Consider the following 5,617-nt stretch of genomic DNA (forward strand, 5'->3'; position numbering starts at 1 on the left):
CACGGTTCGGACTTTGCACTTTTCGGCTGTGCCTGGCTGGCGGCCCACTCACTCGATCGCCATGTCTGTTTGCCACAGTTTTCCCGGTGGTGCCGCACCCGGGCTCGCCCCGGCTGACGCAGTTTTCGCGCCGCCCCGGCTGACGCGGTTTCGTGCCGCCCCGGCAGACGCGGTTTTCGCGCCGCCCCGGCTGACGCGGTTTCGTGCCGCCCCGGCAGACGCAGTTCGGACTTAGCACTTTTCGGCTGTGCCTGGCTGGCGGCCCACTCACTCGATCGCCATGTCTGTTTGCCACAGTTTTCCCGGTGGTGCCGCACCCGGGCTCGCCCCGGCTGACGCAGTTTTCGCGCCGCCCCGGCTGACGCCGTTTCGTGCCGCCCCGGCAGACGCGGTTTTCGCGCCGCCCCGGCTGACGCGGTTTCGTGCCGCCCCGGCAGACGCAGTTCGGACTTAGCACTTTTCGGCTGTGCCTGGCTGGCGGCCCACTCACTCAATCGCCATGTCTGTTTGCCACAGTTTTCCCGGTGGTGCCGCACCCGGGCTCGCCCCGGCTGACGCAGTTTTCGCGCCGCCCCGGCTGACGCGGTTTCGTGCCGCCCCGGCAGACGCGGTTTTCGCGCCGCCCCGGCTGACGCGGTTTCGTGCCGCCCCGGCAGACGCAGTTCGGACTTAGCACTTTTCGGCTGTGCCTGGCTGGCGGCCCACTCACTCGATCGCCATGTCTGTTTGCCACAGTTTTCCCGGTGGTGCCGCACCCGGGCTCGCCCCGGCAGACGCGTTTTTTTTTTTCTTTCGCCCCGGCTGACGCAGTTTTCGCGCCGCCCCGGCTGACGCGGTTTCGTGCCGCCCCGGCAGACGCGGTTTTTTGCGCCGCCCCGGCTGACGCGGTTTTTGCCGCCCCGGCTGACGCAGTTCGGACTTAGCACTTTTCGGCTGTGCCTGGCTGGCGGCCCACTCACTCGATCGCCATGTCTGTTTGCCACAGTTTTCCCGGTGGTGCCGCACCCGGGCTCGCCCCGGCTGACGCAGTTTTCGCGCCGCCCCGGCTGACGCGGTTTCGTGCCGCCCCGGCAGACGCGGTTTTCGCGCCGCCCCGGCTGACGCGGTTTCGTGCCGCCCCGGCAGACGCAGTTCGGACTTAGCACTTTTCGGCTGTGCCTGGCTGGCGGCCCACTCACTCGATCGCCATGTCTGTTTGCCACAGTTTTCCCGGTGGTGCCGCACCCGGGCTCGCCCCGGCTGACGCAGTTTTCGCGCCGCCCCGGCTGACGCGGTTTCGTGCCGCCCCGGCAGACGCGGTTTTCGCGCCGCCCCGGCTGACGCGGTTTCGTGCCGCCCCGGCAGACGCAGTTCGGACTTAGCACTTTTCGGCTGTGCCTGGCTGGCGGCCCACTCACTCGATCGCCATGTCTGTTTGCCACAGTTTTCCCGGTGGTGCCGCACCCGGGCTCGCCCCGGCAGACGCGTTTTTTTTTTTCTTTCGCCCCGGCTGACGCAGTTTTCGCGCCGCCCCGGCTGACGCGGTTTCGTGCCGCCCCGGCAGACGCGGTTTTTTTGCGCCGCCCCGGCTGACGCGGTTTTTGCCGCCCCGGCTGACGCAGTTCGGACTTGGCACTTTTTGGCTGAGCCTGGCTGGTGGCCCACTCACTCGATCGCCATGTCTGTTAGCCACAGTTTTCCCGGTGGTGCCGCACCCGGGCTCGCCCCGGCTGACGCAGTTTTCGCGCCGCCCCGGCAGACGCGGTTTTCGCGCCGCCCCGGCTGACGCGGTTTTTGCCGCCCCGGCTGACGCAGTTCGGACTTGGCACTTTTTGGGCTGAGCCTGGCTGGCGGCCCACTCACTCGATCGCCATGTCTGTTTGCCACAGTCTTCCCGGTGGTGCCGCACCCGGGCTCGCCCCGGCAGACGCGTTTTTTTTTTCTTTCGCCCCGGCAGACGTGGTTCCCCCCCCCCCCTTTTCGCTCGCCCCGGCTGACGAGGTTTTCGCGCCGCCCCGGCTGACGCAGTTTTCGCGCCGCCCCGGCTGACGCGGTTTCGTGCCGCCCCGGCTGACGCGGTTTTCGCGCCGCCCCGGCTGACGCGGTTTTTGCGTCGCCCCGGCTGACACGGTTCGGACTTTGCACTTTTCGGCTGTGCCTGGCTGGCGGCCCACTCACTCGATCGCCATGTCTGTTTGCCACAGTTTTCCCGGTGGTGCCGCACCCGGGCTCGCCCCGGCTGACGCAGTTTTCGCGCCGCCCCGGCTGACGCGGTTTCGTGCCGCCCCGGCAGACGCGGTTTTCGCGCCGCCCCGGCTGACGCGGTTTCGTGCCGCCCCGGCAGACGCAGTTCGGACTTAGCACTTTTCGGCTGTGCCTGGCTGGCGGCCCACTCACTCGATCGCCATGTCTGTTTGCCACAGTTTTCCCGGTGGTGCCGCACCCGGGCTCGCCCCGGCTGACGCAGTTTTCGCGCCGCCCCGGCTGACGCGGTTTCGTGCCGCCCCGGCAGACGCGGTTTTCGCGCCGCCCCGGCTGACGCGGTTTCGTGCCGCCCCGGCAGACGCAGTTCGGACTTAGCACTTTTCGGCTGTGCCTGGCTGGCGGCCCACTCACTCGATCGCCATGTCTGTTTGCCACAGTTTTCCCGGTGGTGCCGCACCCGGGCTCGCCCCGGCAGACGCGTTTTTTTTTTTTTCTTTCGCCCCGGCTGACGCAGTTTTCGCGCCGCCCCGGCTGACGCGGTTTCGTGCCGCCCCGGCAGACGCGGTTTTTTGCGCCGCCCCGGCTGACGCGGTTTTTGCCGCCCCGGCTGACGCAGTTCGGACTTAGCACTTTTCGGCTGTGCCTGGCTGGCGGCCCACTCACTCGATCGCCATGTCTGTTTGCCACAGTTTTCCCGGTGGTGCCGCACCCGGGCTCGCCCCGGCTGACGCAGTTTTCGCGCCGCCCCGGCTGACGCGGTTTCGTGCCGCCCCGGCAGACGCGGTTTTCGCGCCGCCCCGGCTGACGCGGTTTCGTGCCGCCCCGGCAGACGCAGTTCGGACTTAGCACTTTTCGGCTGTGCCTGGCTGGCGGCCCACTCACTCGATCGCCATGTCTGTTTGCCACAGTTTTCCCGGTGGTGCCGCACCCGGGCTCGCCCCGGCTGACGCAGTTTTCGCGCCGCCCCGGCTGACGCGGTTTCGTGCCGCCCCGGCAGACGCGGTTTTCGCGCCGCCCCGGCTGACGCGGTTTCGTGCCGCCCCGGCAGACGCAGTTCGGACTTAGCACTTTTCGGCTGTGCCTGGCTGGCGGCCCACTCACTCGATCGCCATGTCTGTTTGCCACAGTTTTCCCGGTGGTGCCGCACCCGGGCTCGCCCCGGCAGACGCAGTTTTCGCGCCGCCCCGGCAGACGCGGTTTTCGCGCCGCCCCGGCTGACGCGGTTTTTGCCGCCCCGGCTGACGCAGTTCGGACTTGGCACTTTTTGGGCTGAGCCTGGCTGGCGGCCCACTCACTCGATCGCCATGTCTGTTTGCCACAGTCTTCCCGGTGGTGCCGCACCCGGGCTCGCCCCGGCAGACGCGTTTTTTTTTCTTTCGCCCCGGCAGACGTGGTTCCCCCCCCCCCCCCCTTTTCGCTCGCCCCGGCTGACGAGGTTTTCGCGCCGCCCCGGCTGACGCAGTTTTCGCGCCGCCCCGGCTGACGCGGTTTCGTGCCGCCCCGGCTGACGCGGTTTTCGCGCCGCCCCGGCTGACGCGGTTTTTGCGTCGCCCCGGCTGACACGGTTCGGACTTTGCACTTTTCGGCTGTGCCTGGCTGGCGGCCCACTCACTCGATCGCCATGTCTGTTTGCCACAGTTTTCCCGGTGGTGCCGCACCCGGGCTTGCCCCGGCAGACGCGTTTTTTTTTTTTCTTTTCGCCCCGGCTGACGCAGTTTTCGCCCCGCCCCGGCTGACGCGGTTTCGTGCCGCCCCGGCAGACGCGGTTTTTTGCGCCGCCCCGGCTGACGCGGTTTTTGCCGCCCCGGCTGACGCAGTTCGGACTTTGCACTTTTTGGCTGAGCCTGGCTGGCGGCCCACTCACTCGATCGCCATGTCTGTTTGCCACAGTTTTCCCGGTGGTGCCGCACCCGGGCTCGCCCCGGCAGACGCGTTTTTTTTTTTCCTTCGCCCCGGCAGACGTGGTTCCCCCCCCCCCCTCCGTCTTTCTTTTTGTTTTTTTTTTTCGCCGCGGCTGAAGTGGATTTTTCGGTGCCTCGACGCCCCGGTAGTCGCGGTTTTTCCGTTTCCGCACGGCCCCGGCTGACGCTGCTCGGTCACAGTCGCCTTTTGTGAGGATTGCAGACTTCTTGAGCGCGGGTGTTTTTTTTTTGTTGTTGTTGTTGTTTTATTACGCATTCGCTCCAGCAGACGCTGTTTAGACTTTTTGTTTCCTCTTTTATCCTGCGACGAGGTGACGAGGTTTATTCGGTGCCCCGCCGCCCCGGCTGAAGTGATTTTTCCTGTCCCGTGCCGCCCCGGCTGACGCGGTTGGGACTTCGCGTTTGTTCGGCCGCCACGGGTTTTGGCGCACTCGCTCGGTTGCTTGTTGTTGCCACTTGTTGCGAACCCAGGTTTCTTGAGCGAGCGCGGGCGTTTTTTCTTCCTTTCTTTCTTTGTTCTATGTGTTAGCGAATCGGCCTTTAATATCACACGAGGACTCACAACCAACAATTTTCAGTTTGAAGTGTAAAAAATCTGCAGGTGTTGACGTAACTGACTTGCCCCGTACCCTTGAGTACATCCATGAAGTTCTCGTAGTACTACTAAATCGCATTATTCCAAGTGGAGAAATTCCCATAAACTTGCAAACCTCTACACGAAAATCGGTGCGCGTGATAAAGTTGAAAATTATCGTCCGATATCAAATGTGCCTTCTATAACACAAATTCTAGGAAAAAAAAAAAAAACACTTGTTCGCCGTTCTCTGCGCCGTGACTGGCAGCACTCCGGCGAAGCGAAACGGGGTCGATTCGAGCACGATATCGGCGTCTTTCGACGTGCTCGCCGGCGACCGTCGCACGAGTACGTCGCACGAGCGCGTCTGCCGGGGCGCCGTTTGCGAAGCCGACGCAAAAGTGGGAACCGCCGCTCGGATGATCGCCGCTTTCGGCAGAGTGAGTGTTGGCACTCCGGGGAAGCGAAACAGCGTGAATGCGCCCACGAAATCGGCGTATTTTGAAGTGCCCGCCGGCGACCGTCGCACGAGTACGGTAAACCGCGTCAGCCGGGGCGTAGTTCGGGACGCCGACGAAAAAGTGGGAAGCGCAACTCGGATCTTCGCCGTTTTTGCAGGAGTGAGTGGCGGCCCTCCTGCGAGACCAAGAAGCATCGATTCGTGCACGAATTCGGCGCCTTTCGACGTGATCGCCGGCGACCGTCGCTCGAGTAGGGCAAACCGCGTCTGCCGGGGCGGGCTTCGGGACGCCGATGCGAAAGTGGGAAACGCTGCTCGGATGTTCGCCGTTTTTGGCCGAGTGAGTGCTGGCACTCGGGCGAAGCCAAACGGGGCCGATTACGGCACGATATCGGCGTCTTTCGACGTGCCCGGCGGCGACCGTCGCACGAGTACGGTAAACCGCGTCAGCCCGGGCGGAGTTCGGGACGCCGATGC

The sequence above is a fragment of the Rhipicephalus microplus genome, unplaced genomic scaffold, assembly GCF_043290135.1.
Source record: "Rhipicephalus microplus isolate Deutch F79 unplaced genomic scaffold, USDA_Rmic scaffold_134, whole genome shotgun sequence".
Taxonomy (NCBI): Eukaryota; Metazoa; Arthropoda; class Arachnida; order Ixodida; family Ixodidae; genus Rhipicephalus; species Rhipicephalus microplus.